Source organism: Halichoerus grypus, chromosome 6, assembly GCF_964656455.1.
Source record: "Halichoerus grypus chromosome 6, mHalGry1.hap1.1, whole genome shotgun sequence".
Taxonomy (NCBI): Eukaryota; Metazoa; Chordata; class Mammalia; order Carnivora; family Phocidae; genus Halichoerus; species Halichoerus grypus.
Genome location: NC_135717.1, coordinates 46,213,471 through 46,228,281, shown reverse-complemented (window position 1 = coordinate 46,228,281; position 14,811 = coordinate 46,213,471). Strand labels below are relative to the sequence as shown.

The following is a 14,811-nucleotide window of genomic DNA, read 5'->3' as shown; positions in this document are numbered from 1 at the left end:
GCATGTGTTTATTTTTCCTGGAGTTAAGTTAGGATCAAAGAGCTCAGCCCACACTGCTTCCTGAAACACCCTCCTCTCAGATTCCTAAGTAATCAATGGTTATTATCACACACCCTCCCTGGAGGCTGGTGTAGACGTATTTTCAGATCAATGACTCAGAGTCCTTTGTCTGAGAAATTAAGGGGTCTTACGTCTCAGTGTCGAACCTTTTTCCAACTCCTTGGATGGTCCCAAATAAAAAAGATGAGCTCTTGATGATGGAGAGACTTCATTTATTGACACTACCGGGAAATTTTCTGGGAATTCCTGAAAGGAAAGGGCTCCAAGTGGGTTGAATATTTCTTTTTGAAACAAACGGCTAGGACGTATGGAAATCTGTTTGGAACTCTTGTTTAGGAAACGTTTAAAAATGAGCTAAACTATCTTACTCTCCAGGGAATCCCCAGAGTCGAGCCTTCCTCCACATCCTTCTCTCTTGGCACGAAACCCAAGGCAGCAGTAATCTGGTTCCTTCCTTTTCTCTCCTCGAGGGTGAATTTGATCTATCAGTGTCTGAAAGGCCCCCCCTTATCTCTGACTATGGATTTCCACTCACTGAATAGTCCCAAGTGAAGTTTCAGGATGACAAATCTCCATCAACATGCCTGACAGTAGCCCCACCTCACTCTTGCCGCTGCGCAGGGTGATTAAGGAAGTCAGTCCACTTACAACACAGCCATGGGGCGGGGCGGGGCGGGGGGGGGGGTAAGAAGAGATGTGGTGGTTGCATCTCCGGGTTGCCTGACCGCTTAGCCTCCACGTGGAATAGGAGAGAACACTGCAGATGGATTCCCAGCACCCAACCCTGGGACCAGCTGGATACACACGCAGCCATCTCCCCTGGGTGTTAGCACTCACATCCTAGCAAGGACCCTATCTTTTTTTTTTCATCAGGGATGACAAACTTAAAACAGGTTGACTCACCCTCACCTCTCAGTCTCCTACTGACTCACCCCTTCCTGTCCTGGAAAAAAAAAAAGAAAATCCTCGATTAGTCCCAGGCCATTCACTTCCTCTGGTTGGCTGGATGCTGGGCCAAACCATCCATGAAGGGGAGAATGAAATCTTCTTCAGAAAATCCTCTTGGTCCTGAAGCAAAGAGCAAAAGACAAAGTAAGTGCTGAGGGCCCAGCACTTGGCGGTAGAAGGAAATCCGGCGATCAGACTGTGAAGGCGTGGGGTGCAGAATACAAGTTTTCAGAGTTTAAGTGGTTTACCCCAAAGCAGGCCATTTAAGCGGCAAGTCAGAGATTGCAGCCTGCTTTCTTTCCTAATTCCTGGCCTGGGGCTCTTTCCACTAGAATACATTGCTAATGTTATTAGAAACACAAGGAACACGAGAGAGAACGTGGGTGAATGTCAAGGTCCCTCTGACCACCTGACAACACTTTGTTTTTATTATTATTACGATTACTGCTATTATTATTATTATTATTATAGAATGCTGTTGTCACTTTATGTCTTTTTTCACACTTAGCTAAGCTAAAAGGTCCTGAAGGGGAAGTGTCAGTACGTCCATTTCTGTGGCTTCCCAAGCCGCCCCTCTGGGCCGAGCACCTAGAGCACTGTCAGCCAGACTGACGTCGTTCAAAACATGGGGCCTTCACACCATGAAATCCACACATCCAACTAGTTCTGGCCTCCCAGCAAAGCCTGCCCACTGTTTGCCCGACCTGGCAACAGTGTTTTGGCACTGACCAAAACAACACCAAAAAATTACTCTTTATTTCTCTCAAGTTTACACCGCCGTAAGAGGAGACACCTGTTGAAAGAATCATATCCAGACAAAACATATATCTTGCATTTTTGCATTAAAATTGATTGATTTTCAGGGCGCCTGGGTGGCTCAGTCGTTGGGTGTCTGCCTTCGGCTCGGGTCATGATCCCAGAGACCTGGGATCAAGCCCCGCACCAGGCTCTCTGCTCCGCAGGAAGCCTGCTTCTCCCTCTTCCACTCCCCCTGCTTGTGTTCCCTCTCTCGCTGTGTCTCTCTCTGTCAAATAAATAAATAAATAAATAAATAAATAAATAAATAAATAAAAATTTTAAAAAAGTAAAATAAAATTGATTGATTTTCTTAAAAGAGGTTGATTAAATGTTATTTCATGTAATAGGGGTTGGAGCTATAAATAGATGGAAACCCTCCCCATGAAGTTATAAACGGGGCCCAAGAGAACTAACGGCAAAAAATGCCAGGTTAATAGAAAATAACCATCTTCAATTGGTCTGCACAAAAAGCACACTTCTATTTTACACAACTGACTCTGATCTGAGAAAATGCCAACTGGCCATGGAACCAGGAAACCCCGTCTGTCTCCGAGGCTCCTCTCCGTCTCAGGTGAACGTGGTTCTCTCAGGCAGGTATCATCAGAGAACCAGAGAAGTGCAGATGCAGTCGAAGACCAGTGTGGCCCGCAGTCTGCTGGGTGGAGTGTGAGCTCTGTGTCTGGACGTCCAGGTCACCTCTCCCGCTGTCTACGTACTGCCCCCCAGCCAGGGGCTGGACCGGGTGAGCCAGAGACCCTGCAGCAATTCTGTTCTTCAACTCCTGAATGGGAAGGAGCACACGGTAGATTGACTGGCTCGAGTGAATCATCAGAAGGGGATAAAGAGGAAAGTACATGAATTAAAAAGACCATCTATTCCTGGTCCCAAGTGAGACATGCTACTTTTTACTAAAGGTTGCCTAAAGATTGTGTTCTTTCCTTCATCTTGGGAGCACCAACTGCCCTCCCTGCTCTCCCCTACCCAACCCCCACCAGGCTATAGCCCCACCTTTGCTTTCTCTTCTCTACACCAAGACCCAGGTAGAAGAATGTGGGAACGAAGCACGGGGGTGCTTTTTCTGAGCTAACAACTCACGTCACAGAACACATCCCACCCCTGGGTGTTTGGTGATGACACTGTGTCACCCTCACCTGGAGCAAATCTGTCTGCATTAGGAGACCACATCCTGCCACCCATAGACATCCACTTCAACGCACCTGTGTGCAACCTCACCAGGTAGCCAGCTCCCCACAAGCCAATTGCCCAATTTGTTTAATTTTATGAAACCACTTTAGATTTCTAGAAGGTAACTTGTTTTTTATCTTGCAATAAGCAGCCAACCTTCAAGAGAAGATACATAGGAAGAAAACTAAAAGTCAAGACTTTTTAAGATTTTACTATTTATTTTTTATTTATTTATTTGAGAGAGCGCGCAAGAGAGAGAGCATGAGCAGGGGGAGGGGCAGAGGCAGAGGGAGAAGCAGACTCCCCACTGAGCAGGGAGCCCAAGGTGGGGCTCAATCCCAGGACTCCGAGATCATCACTTGAGCCGAAAGCAGACCGAGCCACCCAGGCACCCCAAGATTTTACCATTTTTAATTATATATGTAATGGATGTAATTGTTCTCCTTGTAAGAGATCCAAATATAGAAGTTTATAAAGTAAAACATAAAGGTCCTGCTTGATCATCTCCACCCACTTTACTTCCAAAACTAACTTACCTCCATTAACAGTTTGATATATATCCTTCTCTATGTATAAGGTTTTTTCTATGCATTAGCACATAACATATACAAATAGCATATATAGGACATAAATGACACAATACAACACAATAATAGGTACTAGAGATCTTTTCAAATCAGCACATGTATGTTTATCTGATTATTTTTAATTGTTGCTGCTTTCCATTGTATGACCATATCATAGTTTTGTAACCAATTCCATATTGATGGCTATTTAGTTATTTCAGCTATTGTTATAATCATATATACATGATTTTACATATGTGTATATTATATCATTCCTTAATGTAAGATAATCATTTCTAAATTTATCCATATTATAAATAACTTTCTATATAAATCTTTGTCTGCATTTATGTCTTAGGACCAATTCCTAGGAGCTGAATCACTGAATTGGAAGAGATAAACTTTTTAAAACAAACATCATACATGCTTACTTATCCAATTACCAATCAGAAAGCATACACTACTGTTAACCACAAACAACACCAAAAAAGTCACAAAGGAGACTTTTATAGAGGATGTTCTGGGTAGCTGTTACCAATTATACCATGAGTTTTGGCATAAGTGCTCTGAACTATCTCATTCATTCTCAGATAAAATGAAGTTCAATGTAGGAGTCCCAAGAGCCAAAAGTATATCCTACAAATACACCAGGATAACAGCTGAAGCCAAAGAGCATTATTTCTATATTAGCCATTCAGCAGGGGGAGTAGCTTCCTGTGGCAAATTACACAAAGGATACGGACTAAATAGTTCAGGCGTTGGAGTTAGAAAGAGTTTGAATCTTTCCCTACAACTTGAAGCTTTTTCTCTCATATCTCTCTCATTTGTCAACTTCCGTTCCATTCTTACAACATCCTCCCTCGTGCCCATATCCTGGTTCTCCTAAATTTAACTCATCCTGCCTTTGCCCCCAGATGAATCTTCCCATATGGTAATTTGCATGCCTCCCTTTGCAGGGCTTCCCAGTGCCTAAGAGAATTCCACTTCCTAGGGGAATGTAGAAGAGACCATGACACCCACCCACCCTAATACCTGGAAAAGAGGAAGAAGAAAAAGAAAACTGGATAAACTCACAAACACATATTTGTGAAAAAGCTATTGGGAACTATGGATTCAAACTAGTCTACCAACTAAATTGTAGAGGGGGCAAGGATCTCCTCCCTGTGAATGCAGATGGCACCTCATTCTGGAGGCAAAGGGGATGGGTGGGTGGATGGATGGGTCTGCCATAGTAGATGGAGGGAAGGTGATGAATAATTCCTGTGAAGATTCACTGAGATAAAAATATTTAATTTGGTGGTTTCCTCCAAGGTTTCCTCACATCAATTTAGACATGCAGTCTGAGAGTTGGAAAAGATAGTTTGGGTTATTGTAGTTCAATGGTTCTCAACCTTGGCTGCATGTTAGAATCACCTAGGAAACTTGAAAGAACAACCATGGGGAGGCAGGGGGAAAGGGGCATCCAGGCCAATTAAAACAAAACCTCTGTGGGTAAGGCCCAGACCTCAGCACTTGGTAAAGTTCACAAGTGATTCTGATGTGCTGCCAAAATTAAGAAGCACTGGCTTAGTCAACATGCTCACATGATCTCTTATGGTTTAGGTTAGACTTTTATGGGTTAAACTATTTTATTTCCTTCCCACTTTTGAGGGCTCAGGGGATGTATAGATCATCTTTGTATCTCTCACAGCATTCAACATAGTGCTTTACCCAAAGCCAGTAGAAGAAGGAAATAATAAAAATTAGAGCAGAGATAAATGAAATAGAGACTTAAAAAAAAAAAAAAATAGAACAGATCAACAAAACCAGACACTCATTCTTTGAAAAGAGCAACACAATTAATAAACTTTCAGTCAGACTCATTAAAAAAAGAAGAGAGAGGACTCAAATAAAATCTGAAATGAAGGAGAAATAAGTACCAATACCACAGGAATACAAAGAATTGTAAGAGAATACTATGAAAAATTATATGCCAGCAAATTGGACAACCTAGAAGACATGGATAAATTCCTAGAAACATACAACCTTCCAGTATGAATCAGAAAGAAATTGAAAAATTTGAAATAACAAGTGTTGGCAAGGATGTGGACAAAAAGAAACCCTCATGAATTTGAGAAACAAGACAGGATCATAGGGGAAGAGAGGGAAAAATGAAACAAGGTGAAACCAGAGAGGGAGACAAACCAAAGAGACTCTTAATCTCAGGAAACAAACTGAGGGTTGCTGGAGTGGAGGAGGGGTGGGAGGGATGGGGTAGCTGGGTGATGGACAGTGGGGAGGGTATGGGCTATGGTGAGCACTGTGAAGTGTGTAAGACTGATGAATCACAGACCTGTACCTCTGAAACAAACACTACATTATATATTAAAAAAAGAAGAAGAAGATAGTAGGAAGGGGAAAATGAAGAGGCAGAAATCGGAGGGGAGGACGAACCAAAAACAAACTAAGGGTTTTAGAGGGGAGGGAGGTGGGGGGATGGGTTAGCCCGGTGATGGCTATTAAGAAGGGCACGTATTGCATGGAGCACTGGGTGTTATACGCAAACAATGAATCATGGAACACTACATCAAAAACTAATGATGTAATATATGGTGACTAACAATAAAATAAAATTTAAAAATTAAAAAAAAAGAAACCCTCATGTACTGTTGGTGGGAATGGAAATTGGTGCAGCCACTGTGGTTCTATAAAAAATTAAAAATAGAATTATCATATGATCCAGTAATTCCACTACTGGAAATGAAACACAAGATCAAAAAGATATGTGCACTCCTATGTTTATTGCAGCATTATTTACAATAGCCAAGATAAGGAAGCAGCCCACGTGCCCATCAATAGATGAATGGATGAAAAAGACATGGTATATATACCCAATGGAATATTACTCAGCCATAAAAAAGAATGAAATCTTGCCTTTGCAACAACATGGATGGAGCTAGAGAGTACAATGCTAAGTGAAATAAGTCACTCAGAGAAAGACAAATACAAATGATTTCATTTGTATGTGGAATTTGAGCAACAAAACACATAAAGAAAAATAAAGAGACAAACATAAAAGACTATTAAATACAGAGAACAAACTGGTGGTTACCAGAAGGGAGGTGGGTGGGGGGATGGGGTGAAATAGATAAAGGGAATTAATGATGAGCACTTGATGGGCACTGAGGAATGTATAGAATTATTGAATCATTATATTGTACACCCAAAACTAATATAACATTGTGTGTTAATTATACTCAAATTTTAAAAAAACTGTTAAAGTGGTTGGTAAATAAATAAATAAAGACAGTGCTTTACATGTAGTAGGGATTCAATAAATGTTCTCAAGGTGATTGATTAAACACATTCCTGAGAGAGTTAGTCTTTCAGAACTCAACATCAAGAACAAAATGCATTTTTTTAAAAATTACAAATATAATACTTCAAGTAAAGGAGAGAAAATGGCATTTCCAAGCCAGAAAAATTCATACCTTACACTACTGGCCCAGGAGAATGGAAGTGACTACATTTCCAGGGACAGCACATGAACAGAAATGAAAGAAAAGGTCCATTTTCCCATCTCACAAGATTGTTCCCACAGGGTTTCTCCTGTTTCTGTAAACTCACTGATTTTTCTCTAATCAAGTCGGATCCAGCAAAACAACAAAGACATTGTGCTTTACGGCCACATGGTAACCGTGGTTACCTGGTTTGATTCACCCTCTACCCATGACAGTCTGTGCATTCTATGGCAAATTATTCAACCTCTCAAATTATTTAACTTTGAGCCAGACTTTTCTCATGTATGTTGTTAAAAGATAAACTGAGGCCTCTTACAATTTTTGAGAGTTTGCACAAAAATCCACTCAAATAGGACAACATCCAATCTAGAAGATAGACAGGAACTCCGAGTTGCTGTGCAAAATGAAAGACTTTTATAGGAAAATGGAGTGGGAACAAGGTTATACTAGGCAAAAAACATGCTGTTTATTGCAAAGTCACTTTCCTTAGGAGGGGGCAGGGGTCTATCAGGCACATGACCTAGCTAGTGCTGATCAGGAGATTCCTGATCGACTAACTTAGGATTCCATTTCTGGGAGAGCCCAAACTGTATTTAAGTTAAGTCTTGGTTTGGTGACGTGGGCCTTAGCACAAGTGATTCCATTTAGGGTCTGCTGTCTTGTTTTCAACAATGGAAAATGGAAAAACGAACACAGAACTAGCTCATAAAGCTGTGGAGAAGATTCAGCACAATGTTCTAGGATTAAACATCTAACTCATAGTAGGCATTCAGATAGTACTTCTATTTGTTTTTTGGGACCATTTCTCATACATTCTCTGGTAAGAACATCAAGTTCTTGCTTCTAGTGATTCCCAGAACCGTCTGAGCATCCAAACTGACAGCCGAAGAGATATGACATAGCCCTGTCAAAACTAGAAAGGTTCAATTAGGAAAGGTCTGGAAGAGAAAACATCACAGCAGTGGAATGGGGACAGAGCACTGGACTGGCCAGGAAAAGAGAGAGAGTTTTTTTCTCTTAATGGAGAGCTGAACTCTTGAACCAACTAGATGTGTTTTCCTTTGTTTTGCCTTCCCCTGGACTAGCCCAAAGCAGTAGGCGGATGGCTGTCATTGCCTATTTCCTCTCAGTTGTTTTTATAGACCTACATTTTGAGAGGGCTAATTGTTGGAGCCCTCTTCCTTCTTCCCCACAAAGAAGACAATGTGATATGCCAGCAAATTGGACAACCTAGAAGACATGGAAAGAAGAGAGCTTTGTTCAGCAATTAAATCAGGCTGTCTGAGATGCAAAGCCCTTCCGTGTTAGAGCAAGGTTTGGACCCCAAAGTCAAAGAAATGTTGCCTCTTTTTTATTGAGCCGACCATGTTTTCTCCCTCAGAGACTGAACTGGACTTTTCCGCCCGGAAACACTGGTCCCGCCATGACATTATACCAAGAGGTAAGACCCGCTGCTACCCCAGCAGAGCATGAAGACGACCATTTAGACACCTTGTGTCTACTTCCAATGAATGAAGACAAGCAGATTGCCTCTGGTTTGTCTATATAACGGCCTCAGACCTCTCTTCCCTTGTTTGGGACTTTTCGAATTTCAGACTCATAGGGAGAGGTAACCTCGCCAGCCACTGGGTTGCCATCCCAAGAGGTCTTTTTGGCACCCAACTTTGCAAAACGGACGTATTTTTCTCTAGCCTTCTAGAGCCTCTGAGAACTTCTCATTGCCATTCTTTTAAGGGCTTGTCTGCTCTGAGATTAAAGGGCGTGTTCCATGGTTTTAATGCGAGCGTAAACTCCTTCAGGCCTTTCTTTGGGAAATACTGCCCAAGTTTCGTGGTGCAAGTCACACGGCAAATCCACCCTTTAAACAGGAGACTCGGGAGCTTGGGTCTGGCAGGGTAAACAGCTAGCATCACGAAGCACTCAAGGAGGATGCTGAGGCCGAGCTCGGGAAGCAGGAGGCTGCAGGATCTCGAGGAGAGTCTTGGAGAAGAGCGAGAAGAGTCAGCTTCCAGGTGGGGGAGGAAACTCAGCCGCTGTGGGAGCAGCTGCATCTGGCTTCTCTGCATCTGGCACTGGTTTCTCTCTCTTTCTGGGGAGATGACTCTCACCTGAAAAAAGAGCTAGATCGGGGGTCAAGTTGGTTTCGTCCCAGTTGCTCCTATGCTGGAAATTACTTTCCCCCTGTGGACCTCCATTTCTACATCTGTTAAGTCGTGGAGTTGAACGAGAGCACCTTGAAGCTCCCAGCCCTCGAAGAATCTAAGCTCCTAAGAAGAAAAAGCTCATATTACAATGTGTTTACCCTTCTCTCTGATAGGAACTAATGCTTTTCTCCTGCATCTCCTACAAAAGTTCCTCCTAGCACGTAGCACAGTGTTGGACCATAATAGGAACTCCATGAATTCTGAGTGAGTGAATGAATGAATGAATGAATGAACGAACGAACGAACGAAGGAACCCGATTTAACCCTGCTCTTCGCACTTCTGCATAGCGCCATCCCGGAGAGATGGGGGCCCCAGACAGTAGTGTAATAGGCCTTTGTCCTTAACTGCCCTTTGCAGCTTCTCGTTCAGCCCTAATCATTTGTGAGCTGTGGATTTAAAAGACCAAGAATTACTTGTCCACATATAATCTGCTTGCTGTTCTTGGGTAAGAAAGCCCAGATTCTTGACTGGGGCTAAGGTGTATTTGGGGTCCAACTGACCCAGAGCACCAGCTGAGGACAGCTTTTCCCAGGTACTGTGCCCACACTTTTGGGCATGGTCTCAATTGGAATATAGTTCATGTCTTTCTGAAACGGAGTAAGCAAGCAGATTGCTCCAGGGAGACCATAGTGTCTCTGGAAATTCCCTTCCCCTCTGACCAAGCCCGTCCTCCTGTGGCCTCTGGTGGTCCAGCTACCTTGGAGAACCGAGTTTGGTGGTCATTAAATGTGCTTCACTTAGCCTCCCTGTGTCTGGTGCTTTGTTAGTCCCAGTAAGGGACCTGGTGTCATGCTCTTCGTGTGGCACCTGAGGCCCAGAAAGGCCCAAAGAGCTGAGCCGAGGTCACATTGTCCCCTGATGAGCAGAGGAAACAATGAGCCAACACTTTAACTCCCAAGCCCTGAAGTTATGAAATGACGAATAACAATGTATGTCACACCCTCTTCCCCCCCCCACCCCCGTGTGAGGAAATGCAAAGTGAATTAGAAAGAGAGAATAGGCCGCAGTAGGAAAATGTCCCAGCTTCTATGGCTCCCATGTGCAAAGGACATCTGAATGACAGGACCCAAAGTGCAGCCTGCTCAGAGGGGCCATGTCCTTGCTTCCTTTCAAAGGGAAGGGAGGGTTTCTCTGAAGCTGTCACAGGGGGTTTACCTCTCCCTTCTTCTTGCTCTCTCTATACTTGTCATTCCTCAGAAATTGCACCCACTGATGCCTTCTGGGGTTTAATAACAAAGTAAAGAAGTCTTGGACCAAGTTTCCCTTGACTCTTGGAGCTGGACAAAAGATGCTGAATTTGTTGTCCTGGGACCAGTGGCTGCTCCATTTCCAAACATCACAATGTGGTTTTTATTTTTTTATTTTTTTTATTTTTTACAATGCGGTTTTTAAAGGAATCTCTCTCTCCTTCTTTTTCTTTCTCAGAAGCTCTTGCTTTCTTCTCTACGCAGCTACCTTATCTGTTTTGGAACTTTACGGCCCTGAGCATCCTTAGTAAAGCCATTAGATGGCTAGCTCTGAAAGGAGCCACCAAGTCTGAAAATGTTCTCTAGCTCTGATACGTACAACCCTTAGTCTTGCCTATAACAGCCATTCCGCAGACACGCAGTGGAGGTAACCCCCTCCCAAGTCATATCGGAAAGCCTCCCTGGAACAACGAAAACTGAACCCCTCCAGGCTGGGCAGTCACCTAATGTGCTATTCAAAAAACTCTTTTCAGCGCATTACAGTGAGAATATTTTCAATCTGCAGGCTTCACCCAAAGAACCAAGTGAAATCTTCCCCCAGTAGTTAAGGCATATGAGGAAGATGTGAGCCGGGATGATGCTGGCCTACAGGTCAGGTGGAAACTGAGAGAACCGCCTCCCACCCAGGCAGGAATATTAGGGGCTTAATATTCCGGGTAATGAAAGGCGTGTCGTTCATGGAAATCGAAGAACTGCAAAGCTGGCAAGAAACCTAAAAGCTCGTCTAGGAAAAACTGGGGAAAATTCAAATAAAGTCTGTAGTTTTGTTACTAGTATTGTACTAATGTTAATTCTTAGTTTTGATGACGGTACCATATTTTTGTAAGATGTTAACATTAGGGAAGATGAATAAGGGGTGTACGGCAATTCTCTGTACTATCTTTGCAACACTTCTGTAAATCTAAAATATTTAAAAATAAAAATGTTTTAGGGGCACCTGGGTGGCTCAGTCATTTAAGCATCTCACTCTTGATTTCAGTGCATGATCTCAGGGTCGTGAGATCAAGCCCTGCATTGGGCTCCGCACTCAGCAGGGACTCTGCTTAAGATTCTCTCTCTTTCTCTCTCAAATAAAGAAATAAATCTCTTTTAAAAAGTTTTTTAAAACACTGGTCTAAGCTCTTCATTTTATGTATAAGAAATCTAGGGGTCCTAGCTGGCAAATGCCCAGCCCCCTAGCAGCAAGCACATGGGAAGTGCTTGATGAATATTCCCTTAATTACATGGATTTTATTCTAATAGCTAGTGACTGAACAGTTGCCCCCAGAACCCAGGCATCCTGGGTAAGTCCAAACAAACAATGACTCTGTAAAGTAAGGATCGTAATTTTTTTTAAGTTTCGTTTTTATCTTTATTTTTTTTTTGGAGTCCCTCCTTAGAGTCATATATTTATTGAAGTGTTGGGTAGCGATAGAGGTAGATGTATATAATACCAAAAAAGAGAGGAAAGATCCATCCATTATGTCTGCCATTAAACTGCTCAATGATTTATTCAACAGAATGGATGTATCTTTTTTTTTAATGTAAATTCAATTAGCCAACATATAGTACATCATTAGTTTCAGATGCAGTGTTCAGTAATTCATCAGCTGCGTGTAACACCCAGTGCTCATCACATCACGTGCCCTCCTTCATGCCCATCCCCCAGTTACCCTGTCCCCCCAACCACCTCCCCTCCAGCAACCCTCAGTTTGTTTCCTACAATTAAGAGTCTCCCATGTTTTTTCTCCCTCTCTGATGACTTCTCATTCAGTTTTCCCTCCCTTCCCCTATGATCTTCTGTCCTGTTTCTTATATTCCACTTACGAGTGAAACTACATGATAATTGTCTTTCTCTGATTGATCCAGGCAGAGAGAGGAGAAAATGAAGAGGTTCAAGAATGGAGTGCAAGGCTCAGGATGGTGGCAGTTGGGATCACAATGCCTGGAGGTCATGAGAGAGGGATTAAGAGGTAAGCAGAAGGGTCCTTGGCTTGGGGACTTTGTTGTCATGCTAACATCCTGTCCTTTTTTTGTGGGAAATGAATGGGTAGCCATTGAAAGGATTTATGCATAGGAATTATCAGATTTCCACTTTACAAAAAAAAGGAGGGGTTTAAATTATAAAAATAATACCTAGAATTTCTCAAAAATGCAATGAGTTATCACTATGGAAAACAACTGACAGTATTTGTTGGAAATTTCAAGTTTTCACATAAAGATCAGGAACTGTAGAAAACATATCTATCATTACACGACTGATAGTTTTTCAATGCTTTAAGACTATTCTGATGAGATCAGAGGGATATTAAATCAATATGATTTTTTAGTATTACATTTTGAAATGTGTCAACATTTAGAAGATCTCCATAACTCAGTGAACCAATATTTTCCAAATGACCTATGTTGGATGTTACATAATCATGCATGGATGAAAAATCAATTCAAAGAGCAAGATCAACCAAATGAATTTTAATGTAACAGAGTATGAAAAGTTCACTGATACCATTTCAGATCTAACGCCCCAACAAAACTTTAAAAAACTATAATCTGTCCACTTTAGGTGTAGGATCAAAGAATACTCATGATTATCCGAAAAGGGAATTAATATACTCTGCCCATTTTCATCTACATATCTGTGTGAGGCCAGATTTTCATTATATACTTCAACACAAGCAATAAATGTATCACAACAGATGGAATACCAAATCAGATATAAGAATTTGCCATGAAAGAGATTTACAAAAAATATAAATGCCATTCTTCTCACTACGTATTTCCTATTTTGAAAATCAGTTTTTTGCATACAATGTTATTTATCACCTGTAATGAGTTTGTTATTTCAAAATAAATTATTAAATACACGTACTTTTTTAAAACTTCATGGTTTTCATTTCAAATACACTATATATGGGTAGAAGTAACCCATATAAACAAGGGCTCTTTGGAGTCTTTAATAATTTTTAAGAGTGTAAAAGAGTCTTGAGATCAGAAAGTTGGGGATTGGCTGCACTAATTTATAGTACTTTACCTGTTCTCAATTCCGAACATTCCAGTAGTAGCGGAACTTTACCTTTAATAGACAGCCAGGGTAGGAAAGAAATCCCTGGGGGTTCACAGTGCCAGGGGTTGATCATTAAAGGAAGCTTCCCTCTGCTAGGTGCCCTGGCAATGCACTATAGTAACTGTTTTGGGGGTGGATGAGGGGTTTGCCTTCTGTTTGCAAAGCAGAGAAAGGCCATCGCAATTGTGAAGGTAAGCAAACTTCTCAGGCTGTTTTAGAAAGAGTGAATATGGAAGCTGAGGATCTGGAACCCTATTCCCCTAAAACTACGTATGCATGTATACCCCTGGGAAAGTCTTCATGGACACCCAGGAATAGGGTACCCCCAAAGATGCTGATCTACACTCTCTGTTTGGAAGAGGTAGGAAGGACAAAACACAGAACCTTGGACACTGGACATCTGGTCTTCAAGGCTCTGCAAGCATCCTGAATCACAGCCCTTTAAAGAAAATCTGCTCTTCATCTGGACGCACACAGACCTTTCCACAGCCCCAGGACACAAAAGCCTGCTCACTAATTAACCTGGGACTCAATCTCAGTCCTGTGGTTGGTGATTCATCCAGCAGGGCCTGGTTCAGCTGTGTGGTTCTTAGGCTACATGATTTGGCAATCTGACAAACCTAGGGCTTACCCCCAGTTGTGGCTGAGCAAACCCAAGCAGGATCCTTACGTTCTCCTGGCCTCAGTTCCACAACTGTAAAGTGGGAATAACAATATCTACTTTGCATTTAAAGCACCCAGTGCACATTACTAAATTAATATCTACCACTTTGGTGCTCACTCCTGCCAGGAACTGTCAAGTTCTCTTCATTTATATGATTTGGTCCTCATGAAAAGACTGAAAAGTAATTATGGTATTTCTTCACTTCCAAGGAGAAATTTTGTCTACATTTAACACATCCAAAAATTGAATTTTGTCTTGCATTGGATGTGCATATGGTTTGTTCTACTTTGCATGAGAAGTTAACAAATCAATGGTGAATCTTATAATAAAAAATGTATGAACTTCTCCACTTTATGAATGCCAAACAAGTTAAAAACATGAAGTAACTTGTCCAAGACCACACATCTGGAATGTGGTGGGACAGAGATAAACACAAGACCGTCTGTCTCCAAAGCCTGGGGTTGCTTGGTCAATTCATCGCACCAGGCTGCCTGCCTCCCCTCGCCCCAGCCCCCCACTCTACCACACAGTCAGGACTTGGAAATGAACTGAGTCCCACCCAGGCCTTAAATATCCTCTCTGCCTCTTTACTCAC

General features: G+C 42.1%; 1 long non-coding RNA gene across 1 annotated transcript; it reads right to left on the bottom strand.

The window, feature by feature from the left end:
• Positions 1 to 251: 251 nt before the first annotated feature.
• On the bottom strand, positions 252 to 1,417 carry LOC118534295 (uncharacterized). Its single transcript, XR_013448495.1, has 2 exons — positions 964 to 1,417; positions 252 to 306 (listed from the first exon to the last, which is right to left on the bottom strand). It is a non-coding gene; the product is annotated as an uncharacterized LOC118534295 (long non-coding RNA).
• Between the last annotated feature and the right edge of the window lie 13,394 nt (positions 1,418 to 14,811).